Raw genomic sequence first — 20398 nt, forward strand, 5'->3', positions numbered from 1 at the left:
TACGAAATATACTCAATTAGTCTTCTGCGTACTAATGATAAAAGAACGCAATTTTGATTATGCAACTTTCCCAAAACATTTCTATGATGCCCATCACGGATGGCAGGCTAACGAGAGCGGGTCAAGTAGGTATGACAGGCTTTTAGGGCGACAAGTTCACAAAAAGGAATGCATACGTTATCTTACGCCAATTCTATCATGGAAATGAGAGAAGAAACGAAGAGCTTTATAAGATATGACATAAGTTTACGTGCTTTTTTTAGGCTCGAGATGGCATAACTCAAAAAGACAAATTTTTACGGGCCCAAAACGGACAATACATACCAAGAACTTGGATCGTGACAATTTCATTACCGTCTATGATTTTGGTGAAATGGTAATTACCCTTTTATTTATATGCTTTACCTCAAGGTAAATTTTCAAATTAGTTGGGTGTCAAAGTGAATACACTATAGAAAACAAAAAAAAGAAAGAAATTTTCCTAAAATAATTGGGTGGGCAAAGAATTATTTGTCAGTTTCTATGGTTCTAAAAACATGTTACAAAGAGAAGAAACGAATTTAAAATAAAATTATATTTAAATATAAAAATGTATCAATTTTTTTTTGCAACAGATTGATGGTGAAATAGTGTCACATGAGATGGAACAAAATTACTTCTTTTACAATACTCTACTATTGTCCTTAAAATATTCTCAATATTGCAATAACTAACTAAATACATTTTATATTAGAAAGCTTTTCTCAAAACTTTATCAAGAAGTTGTACGAACGGAAAATGCACTTAGCAAAATAAGATCTTATTTTCGTGTTGTTAAACCCAAAAAGAAAAATGTTAAAAGAGATACTATGTTGAGTATGAACGTATGAAACAAGGCAACGCCTTAAATGTAAATGTCAAGAGTTAAACAGAGAATATACGAGTGTGTCTTCTTCTTCTTCTTTTTTCTAAGAAAGATAGACGGTTACTTGGAGTTGAAATTTCAGGTCAAATTTCTCTTTTCCCCGTCTTTACGTTACTACAATAATAATCCGTAATAGAAAATGACTCAAAATATATAGTTGATTAATGCTATTTTCTTTTCTCTTTTCCGGTTTGTCCGTTCACACTTCACACCATAGATAAGCCTTCTTCTATTCTTTTATTTTATTTTTGGACCATAGATAAGCCTTGTTAGCCACGTTTTCTTGAATATACTGTTTGATACAATTGGATATTTATGACTAGACCCAGAAGTCAAGGCAGTTGGATTTTTGGTAACAAAGCACTGGTATTATGAAATAATTTGTATGATAAAATTGTCCAATACTAATATATAACGTCTTGTGAACAATTAATTGTAATGAAGAAAGTTGATGAGTTAATGTGCCATGTGTTGATTAACTTAGATACTTTATACACGTGTCATGTCTTCAACTCTTTTGTCATCTCTAATTTGGTAGATCTTCAATATCGTTGCTAACACTCATCAAAGATAACGATGTATTAGTTTGGACGTCACCCATTTCGATATTCAAGTCTAGCTATTTGATCTTGAATGATATATGCAGTATGATAGGACGTAATGGAAATAAAGAGAAGTAAAATACTAAATGTTGGACATTAGCGGTTTTGGTTTTGATGATTGACAAGAAACACATGGATAAACTAGGTTGATGGACAGTGCACTAGGTGACAGACAGAATCAAACAAAAGACATGCACGTGAAACAGATAAGTATAAGTGGTTATATCTGATATTCCCTGAACGAAAAGATTGCATATTTGATAAGGAGCAGGATTCCTTACTTGAAGAGAAATCTATCCAAGATAAGTGTGAAGAAATGAATTATGTGTTTCGAGGCCTTAAAAACCTCTTTCTGTCTCATCTCGATTTGCGAGCGCAGTCCGGGCGCATAGTCGGAAAGCCATTATGTGAAAATCTGTGAAAAACGATGAATTTTGCCTTTAAAATGAATTTAAGTTGATTTCGGTCAACATTTTGGGTAAACGGACCCGGACCCGTGATTTGACGGTCCCGAAGGGTCCGTAGGAAAATATGGGACTTGGGCGTATGCCCGGAATCGAATTCCAAGGTCCCAAGCCTGAGAAATGAATTTTTAAAGAAAATTATTTTTTGAAATATTTATAAGTTTTTGGAAAGTTTGGTAAGAAACGGACTTGAAATGACGTGAATCGGACCTTATTTGAGAAAATTGGAAAAAAAAATTGATGTTCTTAAGTGATTTCATGATTTTGATGCTAAATTCATAGTTTTTGATGTTTTTTAGGTGATTTGAATGCACGACCAAGTCCGTATGATATTTTTAGGTTGATGCGCTTGTTTGGTTTGGAGCCCCGAGAGCTCGGGTGAGTTTTGGATAGGCAACAGAGTGAAATTTGCACTTAGGAAATTGCAGGTTTTTCAGCTGGTATGATCAGGTTTGCAGGCTTCGCAAATGCAAGCCCGCAAATGCGAAGTTCCATCGCAAATGCGAAGACGACTTGTGCTGCCTTGGGTCGCAAATGCGACGACTTTATCGCAAAAACGACTTCGCAAATGCGAAGATGCCCTGAACTCCCCAGTCATCGCAAATGAGACGAGTTTGTCGCAAATGCGAACTTTTGTCGCAAATGCAAGAATAGCAGACTTCTGGGTTCGCAATTGCGAACTGTGGTCGCAATTGCGATACCTGAAACCTGTAAATTCATAACTTAGACGCATTTCAACCATTTTTCACACTCTTTCAAAACCAAAACACTCTTGAGCGATTTTTCAAAGACAACTTCTCTTCCTAATCGATTGTAAATCATTTCTAACTCGTTTTCTTCGATCTTTAACATCTTTTCACATGATTTCAACTCAAAATCAAAGGTTTTCATTGGGGAAATTGGGTGTTTTGGGTAGAACTTAGGTTTTTCAAATTTTGGGGATTTGGACCTCGATTTGAGGTCCGATTTCAAAACAAATTATATATTTGGGTTCGTGGGGGAGTGGGTAATCGGGTTTTGGTTCGAACCTTGGGTTTTGACCATGTGGGCCCGGGGGCAATTTTTGACTTTTTGGAAAAAACTTTAGAAATCTTATTTTCATGCATTAGAATTGATTCATTTAGCATTTATTGATGTAATTAAGTAACTTGTGGCTAGATACAAGCGAATTGGTGATGGAATCAAGAGGTAGAGCGATAGTTGAGACTTGAATTGTGTTCGTAGCGTCGAGGTAAGTGTTTGGTCTAACCTTAGCTTGAGAGATTAGGAGTTGTGTCCTATTTGCTATGTGTTATTTGTTGAGTACGATGTATAGGCATGGTGACGAGTATCTATACGTTGGTGTCAAGCATGCCCTTGAGTCTTAAATTGAAATCGTTGTGTTCTTAATAAGTACTACGTTTGCCTAAGTGATTGATTTTCTATGTTGGGCAAGAATTATGATTATTCTCTTGGAAGTTGCTTATGGTTGAGTATTGGTGCTAGTTGAGGTTTCTTTTGTGAAGTGAAATGTTGGAACACATTTGGGTATAGCTGACTCCCTTGCCGGGACGTGTTTACTTATATTGTCGATACCCTTGCCGGGATATTGTTGTTTCCTTATTGTTCCCGTGCTGGGACTCTTTTCTTGTGATTGGTGTTGAATTGTATATTAGGATCAGGTTGCACTCCGCAACAACATTATATTTGAATCGGATTGCACGTCGCAATAATATTATATTTGGATCGGGTTGCACGTCGCAACAACATTGTAATTGGATCGGGTTGCACGCCGCAACAACATTGTAATTGGATCGGGTTGCACGCCGCAACAGTGATAAATGATATGGATCAGGTTGCATGTCGCAACGTGCTTTTATGATTTAGATCGGGTTGCGCGCCGTAACAATAAATGATAAAAGTGGTTATTGATTGGTTACCGTTTCCTTATTCTTTATGCAGCAAATTTTAGATTGTTCTTTATGCTTTTCTCCTGAGTTACTGTATATGATATTCCCCCGCAACATGACCCCTCCCATCCTTAACTGCACATGTTTATTTGGTAGTCTGGTCTTAGCCTCGTCACTACTTTGCCGAGGTTAGGCTAGGCACTTACCAGCACATGGGTTCAGTTGTGCTGATACTATACTCTGCACTATGTGCAGATCCCGGAGTAGCAACATTCAGACCTTAGCTTGGGTGGCTGCCTTCAGTCCATTCGGAGATTCCGAGGTAGTCCTGCAGGCGTCCGCAGGCCCTGGCGCCCTCTATCCCTTCATCCTGTTTCATTTACATATTTCAAAAACAATGTATTATTTAGTTTCAGATCTTGTTTGTAGTAATTCTAGACCGTCTGTGAAGCGTGACACCAGTTCTGGGTAGACTTTGTTTAAGATGTTGTATTGGGTTTATATATTTAAATGGTTTTATTGTTTCTTCCGCTTGTTTAAAACTCCGTTGTTTATAAACTATTGTTTCATAATTGTTTAAGGATTTTAAAAATGGGAAAAAGATAAATTGTCCAAACAGTTGGCTTGCCTAGCTTTCATTAGTAGGCGCCATCACGACTCCCGAGGGTGAAACATTCGGGTCGTGACAAGTTGGTATCAGACCTCTAGGTTACATGGGTCTCACAATTCACAGACAAGCTTAGTAGAGTATGAGGGATCGGTACAGAGACGTTTGTATTTATCCCCCAAAGGCTACAGAGTTAGGAAAAACTTCACATCTATTCTTTCCTATCATGCAATTTTGTTCTCTCAATGCTAAATTAAAACCTCTACTCTTGTCCTTTCGCGAATGGCGAGGTGACGTACCGCATCTTCAGCCAAACAACAACACAGACCGGTGATGGAACAACTATGTCTGCCAATGCTTTGTGGAGATTGAACAGGTTCACCAAGCTCTTCACTACTACTTTCAGCGGTGCATCTTCTGAGGATCCCCAAGATTTTCTAGACAGCTGTCATGAGGTTCTCAAGAACATGGGGATAGTGGAGACCAATGGAGTCGACTTTGCTACTTCCCACTTGTCTGGATCCGCCAAGACTTGGTGGAGGGATTATTGTTTGGCTAGACCAGTTGGGTCACCAGCTTTGACTTGGGACCAGTTTTCTCAGCTATTTTTGGAGAAGTTTCTCCCTATCACTTAGAGAGAGATCTATCGAAGACAGTTTGAGTGTCTCTAGCAGGGTTCTATGACTGTTACTCAGTACGAGACCAGATTCATCGACTTGGTCCGTCATGCACTTATTATACTTCCCACTAAGAGAGAGAGAGGGTGAGGAGGTTCATTGAGGGACTTATCTAGCCTATTCGACTTCAGATGGCTAAGGAGACGGGGAGTGAGATTTCCTTTCAGGATGCGGCCAATGTGGCCAGGAGGGTTGAGATGGTTCTATCACAGGGAGGTCGTTAGGGGTCTCACAAGAGGCCTCGTCATTCAGGCAGATTCAGTGGTGCCTCGTCTGGAGGCAGGGATTCTTTTGGTAGAGGCCATCCTCCTAGGCCTTTTCAGTCATCACTTCAGGTTTCTCACGTCGCTTCAGGTGGCCGTGGTTCTCATATGCAGTATTCTGATCAACATCCCTACAGTGCACCACCAGCTCCTATCAATGCACTGCCGCTCCAGAGTTTTCGGGGTGGTCATTCAGGTCGCCAGGGTCAGTTTTAGTTTCCTCAGCCGCATCACTCAAGTGGATGCTTTGCGTGCGGTGAGTATGGACATATTCGGAGCGCTTGTCCAAGATTATGGGTATTCAGTCGCAGTAGCAGGGTTCCAGTGCTATGGTTCAAGCGCCAGGTGTTCCACCGCCTGCTTCGCCAGCAAGGGTTAGGGGTAGAGGTGCTAGAAGGGGAGGTAGAGGTATTAGAGGTGAAGGTCAGGCAGCTAGAGGTGTAGGCCAGCCATCAGCAGGTAGTCCTAGAGATGTAGTTCAGGGTGGAGGGGCCCAGCCCCGATGTTATGCTCTTCCAGCCAAGCCTGAGGTTGAGGCTTCCGATGCAGTTATCACAAGTACTGTTTTGGTTTGTAGCAGAGATGCTTCAGTTTTATTTGATCCAGGATCTACATACTCCTATGTGTCATCTTATTTTGCAGCGTATATGGTCATGCCTAGTGATTCTTTGAGTGCTCCTGTTTATGTGTCTACACCGGTGGGTGATTCTATTGTGGTAGATCGTGTCCATCGTTCATGTGTAATTGTGATTGGGGGCCTTGAGACTCGTATAGAATTGTTATTTCTGGACATGGTTGATTTTGATGTCATATTGAGGATGGACTAGTTATCACCTTACCATGCTATCTTGGACTGTCATGCCAAGACTGTGACCTTAGCCTTACCGAGTTTACCTCGTTTAGAGTGGAGAGGGACTCCTGGTCATTCTACCCATAGTGTCATCTCATATATGAAGGCTCGATATATGGTCGAGAAGGGGTGTTTGGCCTATTCGACATATGTTCGTGATTCTTGTGCCAAGGTTCTTTCTATTGATTCTGTGCCCGTTGTTCGTGAGTTTCCTGAGGTATTTCCTTCAAACCTACTGGGCATGCCACCCGACAGGGATATTGACTTCTGTATTAATTTGGCTTCGGGCACTCAACCCATTTCTATTCCGCCGTATCGTATGGCCCTGCCTGAGTTGAAAGAGTTGAAGGAGCAGTTGGAAAACTTGCTTGAAAAGGTTTCATTAGACCTAGTGTTTCGCCTTGGGGTGCCGGTGTTGTTTGTTAAGAAGAAGGACGGATTGATGAGAATGTGTATAGATTACCGATAGTTGAACAGGGTTACAATCAAGAATAAGTATCCACTGCCGAGGATTGATGATTTGTTTGATCAGCTTCAGGGTGACAAGGTATTTTCGAAGATTTACTTGAGATCTGGCTACCATCAGTTGAGGATTAGGGCATCCGATATCCCTAAGACAACCTTCCACACTCGGTACAAGCATTATAAGTTCTTGGTGGTGTCATTCGGTTGACAAATGCCCCAGCAGCTTTTATGGATTTGATGAACCAAGTATTCAGGCCTTACTTGAATTCGTTCGTGATAGTCTTCATTGATGATATTTTGATCTATTCCCGCAGCCAAGAGGAACATGAGCAGCATCTTAGAGTGGTTCTTCTAACTTTGAGGGGCAGTCAATTGTATGCCAAGTTTTCGAAGTACGAGTTCTGGTTGAGTTCAGTTGCATTCCTGGGTCATGTTGTATCAATAGAGGGTATTCAGGTAGATTCGAAGAAGATAAAGGCAGTCAAGAACTGGCCTAGACCCGCATTAGCTACAGAGATCTGGAGATTCTTGGGTTTGGCAGGCTATTGTCGTTGGTTTGTGGAGGGGTTTTCATCTATTGCAGCCCCGATGACTAGGTTGACCTAGAAGGGTGCCCAGTTCAGGTGGTCGGATGAGTGTGAGGCGAGCTTTCAGAAGCTCAAGACAGCTTTGACTACGGCGCCGGTGTTGGTTTTGCCCATAGGTTCAAGGCCTTATACAGTTTATTGTGATGCATCTCGTATTGGACTTGGTGCGGTGTTGATGCAGGATGGCAAGGTCATTGCTTATGCTTCGCGTTAGTTGAAGATTCATGAGAAGAACTATCCGGTTCACGATTTGGAATTAGCAGCCATTGTCCACACGTTGAAGATTTTGAGGCATTATCTATATGGCGTGTCATATGAGGTGTTCACGGATCACAAGAGTCTGCAGTATTTGTTCAAGCAGAAGGAGCTAAATTTGAGGTAGAGAAGGTGGTTGGAGCTGTTGAAAGACTATGATATCACCATCTTGTATCATCCGGGAAAGACCAATGTGGTGGCCGATGCTTTGAGTAGGAAGTCAGCCAGTATGGGCAGTCTTGCTTATATTCCGGTCGGTGAGAGACTGCTTGTTTTGGATGTTCAGGCTTTGGCCAATCAGTTCTTGAGGTTGGATGTTTCTGAGCCCAGCCATGTGTTAGCTTGTGTCGCACCTCCTTTTTACATACCCGAGAGGGTACAAGGGAGTTTTCTCCAATTAAAGGACAGTCGAAACGGGATTTATTTAATTATTTCAGAGTCGCCACCTGGGATTTTTAAGGCGTCCCAAGTCACCGATTTTAATCCCTGGATCGAGGAGAATATGACTCTGTTTGTTATTCAGCGAACCAGAAATCCTGAGTAAGGAATTCTGTTAATCCGGAAGAAGGTATTAGGCATTTCCGAATTCCGTGGTTCTAGCACGGTCGCTCAACTGTTTTTTTTTATTGGCTTAATTATCTTGGTTGACCGGATCGGTCTCTGACGGGAAACGGGTCGGGTGGAAAGTAATGCTTTCGGATCGTTGATCAATTTGAAATCAACGGCCTTCATCAAAGTTTCCCAAAACGGCATCGTTTGGGGTATCTTTGAGACGGACCGGACCTGGGGTCGTTTGGATTGGGCTGTGGGGGGGGGGGGTAACTTGATTTGGGCCTGGATTTTAATCCAGTTCCGAGTTTCATTTTACAACTTATATATTTTTTCTAATTTTATTTTTAATTATAAAAAATCCTAATAAAAATTATAAAACAATTTTTAACCTTACACAAAATATTAATTACTTTATAACAACTATTTAACACATAGTCAAAACATTAATCACACAGTGACATATTTAAAAATAGAACGAATGCATATTTTTTTGTGATTTTATTTAAATTATCTTTTAAATGCATAATTAAATCCTATATGCATGCAACATGTATTTTATTTTATTTTTCATTTTATTATGACAACGTAAACATTTACGGATATAAGACAAATATTTAACAAACACCACGCAAATTCAAAAAATTGCACAGTAAAAGAAATTTATTTTATTTTTGATTTATTTTGGAGTAGTTTTCGTGAGGCAAAAATCACGTGCTCACAGCTTGCACAATCGCTCGTTCTTCATTATTGGAGTGTATTCGAGATCGACTGTATGATGATCCTCATTTGTGTATCCTTAGAGACACGGTGCAACATAGAGGTATCAAGCAGGTTACCTTAGGAGATGATGGAGTTTTGAGGCCGCAGGGTCGAGTTTGTGTGCCAAATGTGGATGGGCTCCGGGAGTTGATTTTAGAGAAGGCCCATAGTTCCCGGTATTCTATTCATCCGGGCGCCGCAAAGATGTATCAGGATTTGCGACAACATTATTGGTGGAGGAGAATGAAAAAGGACATTGTTGCATATGTGGCTCAGTGTTTGAACTGTCAGCAGGTTAAGTACGAGCATCAGAGGCCCGATGGTTTGTTCCAGAAAATTGAGATTCTTGAGTGGAAGTGGGAGCATATCACTATGGACTTCGTTGTTGGACTCCCACGGACTCAGAGGAAGTTCGATGTAGTGTGGGTTATTGTTGATAGGCTGACCAAGTCAACACATTTCATTCCTATGACAGTCTCCAATTCTTCCGAGAGGTTAGCTGAGATCTATATCCGTGAAATTGTTCGTCTTCATGGTGTGCCCGTGTCTATCATTTCAAATCGAAGTGCGCAGTTTACCTCATATTTCTGGAGAGCAGTTCAACGAGAGTTGGGCACATGGGTTGAGTTGAGCACAACATTTCATCTTCAGACGGACGGGCAGTCCGAGCGGACTATTTAGATTTTGAAGGATATGCTCCGAGCTTGTCTCATTGGCTTTGGAGGCTCGTGGGACCAATTTTTGCCTTTAGTAGAGTTTGCCTACAAAAATAGCTACCAGTCGAGTATCCAGATGGCTCCTTATGAGGCTTTGTATGGTAGGTGGTGTCGGTCGCCGGTTGGATGATTTGAGCCGGGAGAGGCTCGATTGTTGGGTACGGATCTAGTGCAGGATGCCTTGGACAAGGTCAGGATCATTCAAGATAAGCTTCGTACAACTCAGTCCAGGCAAAAGAGTTATGCCGACCGTAAGGTTAGAGATTTGGCATTTATGGTCGGTGAACGGGTATTGCTTCGGGTGTCGCCCATGAAGGGCGTAACGTGGTTTGGAAAAAAGGGCAAGATTAGCCCTAGGTTCATTGGCCCGTTTGAGATTCTTGATCGAGTGGGAGAGGTGGCTTACAGACTTGCGTTGCCACCGAGTATATCAGCCGTGCATCCAATGTTTCATGTGTCCATGCTTCGGAAGTATCACGGCAATCCATCCCACATGTTAGATTTTAGCACTGTCCAGTTGGACAAGGACTTGACCTATGAGGAGGAGCCGGTAGCTATTCTAAACTGGCAGGTTCGTCAGTTGATATCGATGAGTTTCCCTTCTGTTTGTGTTCAGTGGAGAGGTCAACCTGCTGTGGCATCGACCTGGGAGTCCGAGTCCAATATGCGGAACCGTTATCCCCATCTTTTTCCCGACTCAGGTACTTCCTTCTTATGTCCGTTCGAGGACGAACGGTTGTTTTAGAGGTGGAGAATGTGATGACCCAAAAGGTCATCACTTGTCTTAGAGATGAATTCTGTATTCCAAGGGCTTAAAAACCTCTTTTTGTATTACCTCGATTTGCGTGCGCAGTCCGAGCGCGTCGCCGAAAAGCTATTATGTGAAAATCTGTGAAAAATGATGAATTTTGCCTTTAAAATGAATTTAAGTTGACTTCGATCAATATTTTGGGTAAACAGACATGGACCCCCAATTTGACGGTCCCGGAGGGTCCGTAGGAAAATATGGGACTTGGGCGTATGCCCGGAATCGAATTCCAAGGTCCCAAGGCTGAGAAATAAATTTTTAAAGAAAATTATTTTCTGGAATATTTATAAGTTTTTAGAAATGAAATGTGTTTGAAATTTGATGGTATCGGGCCCGTATTCTGGTTCCTGATCCCGGTACAAGTCTTATATGTGATTTAAGTTGAGTCTGTGAAGTTTGGTAAGAAACGAACTTGAAATGACGTGAATCGGACCTTATTTGAGAAAATTGAAAAAAAATGATGTTCTTAAGTGATTTCATGATTTTGATGCTACATTTGTAGTTTTTGATGTTATTATGGTGATTTGAATGCACGAGCAAATCCGTATGATGTTTTTAGGTTGGTGTGCATGTTTGGTTTGGAGCCCTGAGGGCGCGGGTGAGTTTTGGATAGGCCATGGAGTGAAATTTGCACTTAGGAAATTGCACATTTTTCAGCTGGTATGATCAGGTTTGCATGCGAAGCCTGGCTCGCAAATGCGAAGACGACCTGTGCTGCCTTGGGTCGCAAATGCGACAACTTTATTGAAAAAGCAACTTCGCAAATGCGAAGATGCCCTGAACTCCCCAGTCGTCGCAAATGAGACGAGTTTGTCGCAAAAGTAAGTTTGCAAATGTGAACTTTTGTCGCAAATGCGAGAATAGCAGACTTGCGAACCCTGGTTGCAATTGCGATACCTGAAACCTGTAAATTCATAACTTAGACGCATTTCAACTATTTTTCACACTCTTTCAAAACCAAAATACTCTTGGGCGATTTTTCAAAGACAACTTCTCTTCCTAATCGATTGTAAGTCATTTCTAACTCATTTTCTTCAATCTTTAACATCTTTTCACATGATTTCAACTCAAAATCAAAGGTTTTCATGGGGGAAATTAGGTGTTTTGGGTAGAACCTAGATTTTTTCAAATTTGGGGGATTTGGACCTCGATTTGAGGTCCGATTTCAAAACAAATTATATATTTGTGTTCGTGGGGGAGTAGGTAATCGGGGTTTGGTTCTAACCTCGATTTTTGACCATGTTAGCCCGGTGGCAATTTTTGACTTTTTGGGAAAAACTTTAGAAAATTTATTTTCATGCATTAGAATTGATTCATTTAGCATTTATTGATGTAATTAAGTAATTCGTGGCTAGATACGAGCGAATCGGTGGTGGAATCAATAAGTAAAGCGATAGTTGAGACTTGAATTGTATTCGTGGCATCAGGGTAAGTGTTTGGTCTAACCTTAGCTTGAGGGATTAGGAGTTGTGTCATATTTGCTATGTGTTATTTGTTGAGTACAACGTATAGGCATGGTGATGAGTATCTATACGTTGGTGTCAAGCATGCCTGTGAGTCTTAAATTGAAATCGTTATGTTCTTAATAAGTACTACGAATGCTAAGTTGTTGATTTTCTATGTTGGGCAAGAATTATGATTATTCTCGTGGAAGTTGCTTATGGTTGAGTACTGGTGCTAGTTGAGGTTTCTTTTGTGAAGTTAAATGTTGGAACAAGTTTGGGTATAGCTGACTCCCTTGCCGGGACGTAGTTACTCATATTGTCGATTCCCTTGCCGGGATAGTGTTGTTTCCTTATTATTCCCTTGCCGGGACCCTTTTCTTGTGATTGGTGTTGAATTATATATTGGGATCGGGTTGCACGTTACAACAACATTATATTTGTATCGGGTTGCACGCCACAACAATATTGTAATTGGATCGGGTTGCATGCTGCAACAGTGATAAATGATATGGATCGGGTTGCACGCCGCAACAGTATTTTTATGATTTGGATTGGGTTGCGCGCCGCAACAATAAATGATAAAAGTGGTTATTGATTGGTTACAGTTTCCTTATTCTTTCTGCCGCAAATTTTAGATTGTTCTTTATGCTTTTCTCCTGAGTTACTGTTGGTAAATGATATTTCCCCGCAGCATGCCCCCTCCCATCCTTAATTGTATATTTCTATTTTATTTTTTGGTGTATATGATATAACTGCACAGGTTTATTTGGTATTCTGGTCCTAGCCTCATCACTACTTCGCCGAGGTTAGGCTAGGCACTTACCAACACATGGGGTCGATTGTGCTGATACTACACTCTGCACTGTGTGTAGATCTCAGAGCAATAACATTCGAACCTTAGCTTTGGTGGCTGCCTTCAATCCAGTCGGTGATTCTGAGGTAGTCCTGCAAGCGTCCACAAGCCCTGGCATCTCCCTCTGTCCCTTCATCCTGTTTCATTTACATATTTCAGAAACAATGTATTATTTATTTTCAGACCTTGTTTGTAGTAATTCTAGACCGTCTGTGAAGTGTGACACCAGTTCTGGGTAGACTTAGGGGTGTGCATTCAATTTATCGATTCGATTTTGACACTTATCGATAATTACTTATTGATTATCGATTTGTACATATGCTTATCGTTATCATTTCAATAAGGTTTCGATTTTTTTGGTTTCGATTTATCAATTTTTGAGGCTTATCGATTACACCAATAAGAAAATTTGCGGGATTCCACAGAAAGTATATCGCTATAAACACGCCTAACTAATATGGACAAAAAGAAGCTAAAATAAGACGAACACCGTTTATAACATAAAAATTGTGTCAACAAGCACATGCAATGAAACTAAAGTAAGGGATCAAATATATGCCACCAACACTCCAACGGTATAAAAAAACAAAATACATCATCACAGCTAATTCTGTTTTCCATTAACTGAACTTCATTCCCTTGAGATTTAAATATGATCATTCCTTAATTTGGTAGAAGAAATAATAGGGTTAGGGACTTAGGGTAAAGGGAAGGGTATTATAGAATAAGGGTAAAAATAATAATAATTAATTAATTATTTTTTTTGTCTTTTTAGTATATCTTATCGGTTTATCAATAAATCAATAACCGAAGAGGACAAAATCGAAATCGAAATCGATAACTCGATAAGGATAATTTTGAATTGAAATCAATAAATCGATAACTGATCGATAAACCGATAACAAATAATCGATTCGATTTATCGATAAATCGATTCGAATGCACACCCCTAGGTAGACTTTGTTTAAGATGTTGTATTGGGTTTATATATTTAAATGGTTTTATTGTTTCTTCCGCTTGTTTAATACTCCGTTGTTTATAAGCTAGTTTCATAATTGTTAAAGGATTTTAAAAATGGGAAAAAGATAAATTGTCCAAACAGTTGGCTTGCCTAGCTTTCATTAGTAGGCGTCATCACGACTCCGAGGGTGAAAATCTAGGTCGTGATAATAAGGGAAGAGTTAGAAGTTGAAGTTAACTCGAACTCTTCCACCAAGGAAGAGTAAAGCATTAGAACTCTAGTTAATATTTATTTACTAACTCTATATATACACGTTGTGTTCTCTTTTACAGGTGATGCACACATACTAAAGTTAAGCACGAATTAAGAGCAAAATAGCAAGGCATTTTGAGAGAAATTCCTGTGAGATTTAAGAGTGCAATTATGAAGCTACACGAACCAGATTGAAACCAATTCCATAAAGAGTTTTATATGTCTTTCTTTATTTCTAGTTCAAAGTGTAGTAGGCGTTTTGAGTTGTACCGTTCAGCTTTCTTAGAAGCAAATTGCACTAGGTACCTGAGTTGTATTATTCAAGTTAGAGTTAACTTGACGTAGTCGCAATAGCCTGTGGCGTGTTGCTATAAGGGTTAAAGTTAATCCTTAGGTGTGCAAGAGGTTGTAAACTCAAGTTGTATTGTTCAAGTTAGAGTTAACTTGAAGCAGTCGCAACAGCCCGTGGCTGGTTGCTATAAGGGTTAGAGTTAATCCTTAGGTTTGGAAGAGTTTGTAAACTTTGTTGTTGGCTAAGAGTTGTAGTGAAGTGTTTGGAGAAAATCTTACTGGGTAATAGGTCTTGGTTTTTTCACCTTTTGAGCCGGGTGTTTTCCACGTAAAAATTCTTGTGTTCTATACTTTCTGCATTTATTATTCCGCAACAGTAGTATAAGGAACACATAGAAGAACCAGATCCTTCTATAATCTGTGCACGCGAAAAATTGGACACCACACAAATCACCCCTCCCCCCTCTATCAGAGCGGGTTATCCTTGAAGAGGCTAACACCTTAGGAAAATATCAAGATGAGTACACTACCTGAAAACTGTAAAAAGCAATCCATCACTAGGTTACCACTATTCAATGATCACTATTATTCTTTGTGGAAGAATATGAGAATAGATCACTTGCAAATGACTGATGGATTCTTCAAATGTGGTAAAAAGAATCACATGATCAAGAACTGTCCTATGTGAAAAGTCGAGCGGAAAAAGTAGAAATATGAAAGAAGGAACCGAAAGAAGGAACATGTTCATGACAAGAAGAACTACAACAAAAGGACATCCAAATAAATGGTTGCTACTTGGAAAGATAGTTCAGATGCGGACACTGATGATAATGCTGAATGAGGTCTCATAGCAATTCGAGAATCTGAAGATGAACCTGATGAAGAATATGAGATAAGTTTTTGGACCTTAAGGATAAAATTAAACTCCTTTCTAAAGATAGACTATCATAGTTGTTGCTAACTTTAATAGATGAATCTAAGAATATAAGTTCTGAAAAAGAACAGTTGTCAAAAGAGTGTAACTTTTTAAAAGCAAAATGCAAAAACCTAGAAATAAACATTTGTAAAACTGAAAAGGAAAATACTGCTTTGAAGAACTAGGTTCATGCACTTGATACATCTGTCTTATAACTTAGATCTGAAAATCTGAAACTGAAGTTACGAACAAGTAAAGAAATAGCTAGTGACACACAACTCTCACTAGAAAATGATCTAGGAAAGGTAAAAAATGAACTTTATAAAAGGGATGAACTGGTAAGGACCCTGAATGAGGAATTGACTAAGGTTAAGCATGAGTTAGATTGAACATGTAAATGGAACAAGTCCTCCAATGCACTTTCTTGGCTACAAAAACACCATAGTAGCAAAAGAAAAGGACTTGGCTTTGGGAACCCTCTATCTAAGTGGGATTCCAAAAGCAAATACCTCACACTTCCTGAGAACAAGATTTATACATACTGTGGTAAAACAAGTCACTATAAAAGTGAATGCACTGCAAAATAAAAGGCAAGTCAAAATAACAAAGAATTTGTTCAAGGAAAAAATAGGCTGCCAAGTTAAACTCTGATTTTATTTTGCAGGTCCAAGTGAGAGAGAGCAGCCAAAAATGATATATGGTAAAAGGTTGCTAAAAACACATGACAGGAAATAAGAAAATGTTCCTTTCACTTGTGGCCTTTAAAGGAGGTAATGTCTCCTTTGAAAAAGTAAAGAAAGGTAAAATCACTGGAGTCGAAAAGTCTTGCAGGGAAGAAGAGTGAACAATATATATGTAGTGGATCTGTCCACGCTTTCTGATAATGAACTCACTTACTTGAGTGTCATGGGCAGTGATCCCCTCCTTTGGCATACGAGACTTGGACATACTAGTCTAAATCAACTCAACAAACTAGTCTCCAAGGACTTGGTGGTAGGGCTGCCTAACATTAAGTTCAAGGAAGATAAAGTTTGTGAGGCCTGTGCAAGGGGAAATCAGGTAAGATCTTTTTTCAAAAGTAAGAAAATGGTGAGTACTACCAGGTCGATGGAACTGGTCCATAAGGATATGTGTGGATCAATGAGGGCAATAAGCTAAGGTGGTAAGAGATATGTTATGGTGCTTGTTGATTACTCTAGATTTACTTGGACACTGTTTTAACATTTAAAGATGAAGCATTTGACATGTTCACTTCATTTGTTAGAAAAACTCATAAACAACTAGGTAATTAACTTGCATCAATTAAGTCTGATCATGGTACTGAATTTGAAAATGCTAAATTTGCTGAATTTTATGATGAGCATGAAATATATCATAATTTTTTTGCTTCTATGACTCCACAACAAAATAGAGTAGTTGAAACAAAGAATAGGGCATTGGAGGAAATGGCTAGGACTATGCTACTTGCTAGTAAATTGCCCATAACTTCTGGGCTGAAGTTGTGAACATTGCATGCTATATCATAAATAGGTGCATGACTAGACCTCTTGTTGAGAAGACTCCCTATGAGTTACTTAAAAGGAGAAAGTCAAATATCCTACCAGTGCTTTATGTACAATAATGAAAAGGATTCCCTAGGTAAGTTTGATCCCACAAGTGATGAGGGATTATTCTTGAAATATTCTTCACATAGTAAAGCTTATAAGATTTATAACAAAAGAACTGTATGTGTAGAAGAAAGTGTACATGTGGTTTTTGATGAAACTAATATTTTTTTGAGAGGCAGGAACATGATGATGAAGCAATTGGGCTGGTAAGAAACTCAAATGAAACCACAGCCTAGACTGAAGATGCACCAGAGGAAGGAATAGGTGATGGAACAGGTCCTTCCACCCAGGGCAACCTGATAGGGGGAATTGAACAGAGATGAATTGATCCTCAAACCTCGAGGAAAGGAACATCCGAAGAAATTGACACTCCTATAGCAACATACACAAATTTGGATATGGATGAACTCGGTTCATCTGTTGATCAGAAGATCTATAAGGGCATGATTGGGTCTTTATTATATCTTACGGCTAGTAGAGCTGATATTGTTTTTAGTATAGGCCTTTGTGCTAAATTTCAGGTAAGTCCAAAGAAGTCTCACTTGGCTGCTGTCAAGAGGATCTTGAGATACCTAAAAGACACCAATGATCTCTGCCTATGGTATTAAAAAGGCAGTAGTTTCAACTTAGTGGATTATGCTGATGCTGATTATGCAGGTTTTCTTGTGGATAGAAAGAACATATCAGGTATGACACACTTTCTTGGCTCGTGTCTTGTGTCTTGGGCTACCAAAAAACAAAATTATATAGCTTTCTCTACTGCTGAAGCGGAGTATATTATTGCCACATCATGTTGTGCTCAATTGTTGTGGATCAAATAATAAATAATGGATTTTGGAATTGATGTTGGTTGTAGCCTCATCTTTTTTGATAACACTAGTGCAATTAGTATGACCAAGAACCCGGTTCATCACAAGAGAACTAAACACATATATGTTAAGCATCACTTTTTCAGGGACAACTATGAAAAGAGTTTGATCACTGTGAAATTTTGTGCTACTGACAAGAAAATAGCTGACATTTTCACAAAAGCTCTAAGTAGAGATCACTTTGAAATGAATAGATTAGAATTAGGGATGATTAAGATCACCTAAGGGAACCAGTTCTATCCCAATGATTGGTTAGATAATTTATAAATTTTGTAAATAATCAGATTAGATATTGCTCAGTCTCATACTTTTATTAGTATACTCTTGTGCCATGTGCTAAAATGTCTCACTGATATCTAATGATGTTATCCTTATTTTCTTAGAAAAAGCCAGTCCTACATAAGAGAACTTTCAGTGAAGAACCTGGTTCATCGAGCTTATAACGTATGTATTCTACACTTCGCATAATTTGAAATAACTGCATATGCATCATGAACTGAAAAAGTCCCACCTTATCCCAAACTACTTTTGAACCAATTAGCTACAAATGAACTAGTTTCATCAAGAGTCACATGCACCATAATTGTCGAAATATTTGGAGAAGAGTTTGACGCCTCTTCAAAATAAAACTCCCAAGATGAAAAGACTTCTAACCTCCAAAAAGTTATTGTTACACACTCAACCTTTTCATCTTTAAATTGATCTGACCTTACCCTCTTATCTCAAATTTTTTCGAAAGATTAGAATCTCCAAAACCTCAAAAGGCTCTCTATTTCTCTCAAGTTTCTGAATTGATCATGGTAAACACCCATGAGAATTCCAAAAACTCTGAAAACCCTTCCTCACCACCCAAAGAACCTTCACCCACACTTTCAACCACCCAAACCCCCAAGAAAAAGCATATCAAAATGATTGCATGGAACACAATGACCAGTAGAGAATAAGCTAAGAAATTGAGTGAGATGCTACAAGCCAGTCAAGCCAGAAGAACCATAGAATTCTGATGATCTGATCTAAGACTGAGGGGGAAGAACCAGTTTCTTCTGAAACTGAACATGTAACCTCTACATTTCTCACCTTTGAGTTTGGTTCTAAAATTGTAGAAAATCTTGAGAATGGTTTGTTCTGGTTGGGTGTGTGGCCGGTATTAAAAAAGAAAATATTATGTAACGACCCGACTGGTCGTTTTGAGCTTTTATACTTCGCACGCCAGTTCTCGGGCATTGAATAGCCCCGTGTGATATATTATGACTTATGCAAATTGTCGGTTTTGGTTTTTAGGGTAATCGAAATGGATTTGGAAGGACAGTTCTCAGTTTGAAGCTTAAAATTTGAAAGGTTTGACCAATTTTTGACTTGTTAGTATATGATCTCGGATTTGAATTTTTATGATTTGGTTAACTCCGTTAGGTGATTTGAAACTTAGTAGCGTGATCGAAATGCATTTTGGAGGTCCGGAGTAGATTTAGGCTTGCATTAGCGAAATTAGAATTTTGGTGTTTTCCGATTGATAGGGGAGATTTTGATATAGAGGTCGGAATGAAATTCTGGAAGTTGCAATAGGTTCGTTGTGTCAAATGTGACGTGTGTGCAAAATTTCAGGTCATTCAGACGAGTTTTGGTAGACTTGTTGATCAAAACTGGAATTCAGAAAATTCTTGGAACCTTAGGCTTGAATCCGATGTTATTTGGTTGATTCGATGTTGTTTTGAGGTGTCTTGAAGATTGGAATAAGTTTGGATAGTGGTATATGACTTGTTCGTGCTATTGGTTGAGGTCCCAGGGGCCTCAGGATGATTTCAGGTGGTTAACAGGTGATTTTGAGTTAGGTTTGGCAGCTAAAGTTTTCTGTTGCTATCATAACCACACCTGCGGATAGGGGACCGCAGGTGCAGACTCGCAGAAGCGGATTTTGGAACCGTAGAAGCGGCTAGGAGATGGGCAAACTGGGATCGCAAAAGCGAGATCCTGGTCGCACCTGCAATTTGCGCAGGTACAGATTTCTTTGCGCAGATGCGACCTTGGAGTTTTAAGTGAATTTCGCAGGTGCGCATCTGGGACCTTAGGTGCGGGTCCGCAGGTGTGACCATTTAACCGCAAGTGCGGTTTTGCTGGGTCAGAAACTATAAATTCCACCCTTCGTGATTTTTGTCCATTTTTCTCAATATTTTATTCGGGAAGAAGCTTTTAGGAGCAATTTCAAGGGAGATTTTCAGAGGGATTCATTGAGGTAAGGTCCTTGGTTCCTAAGCTCGTTATTATGGTTATTTTTATCGTTGTTAGCATGAAACTTTAAGGGAAAAATCAGTGGTTAATTGGGGGTTAGGGCTTGGTAATTGTAGAGCTTTGAGTGGTGATTTGAGGGGCCGTTTGAGGTCCGATTTTGGTACTTTTTGTATGAATGAACTCGTGGCGGAATAAGGATTCTATTGATGTGATTTTTATCAAATTCTGAAACGTGGGCCCGGGGTCGGGTTTGGCCAATTTCAGGATTTTTGATGTAAATTGGTTATTTTCGAGTGGTCTTTGTTCCCTTAGCATATTTTGATAGTATAAATCTGTATTTGGTTAGATTTGGAGCATTTGGAGATTGAGTCAAGAGGCTAGGGCATCGCGGGCTAGAGTTTGGACTGGATTGAGGTAAGTAATGATTGTAAATGTTTGTCCTGAGGGTATGAAACCTCGGATTTCATATTGTTGTGCTACTTTGAGGTGGTGCACACGCTAGATGACGAGCATGGGGTCGTGCACCGTTGGGGATTGTGACTTAGTCCATTCCGTATGACTTTTAAGTCGTGTATTTGAT

This window comes from Nicotiana sylvestris, chromosome 1 (assembly GCF_000393655.2).
Source record: "Nicotiana sylvestris chromosome 1, ASM39365v2, whole genome shotgun sequence".
NCBI classification, from domain to species: Eukaryota; Viridiplantae; Streptophyta; class Magnoliopsida; order Solanales; family Solanaceae; genus Nicotiana; species Nicotiana sylvestris.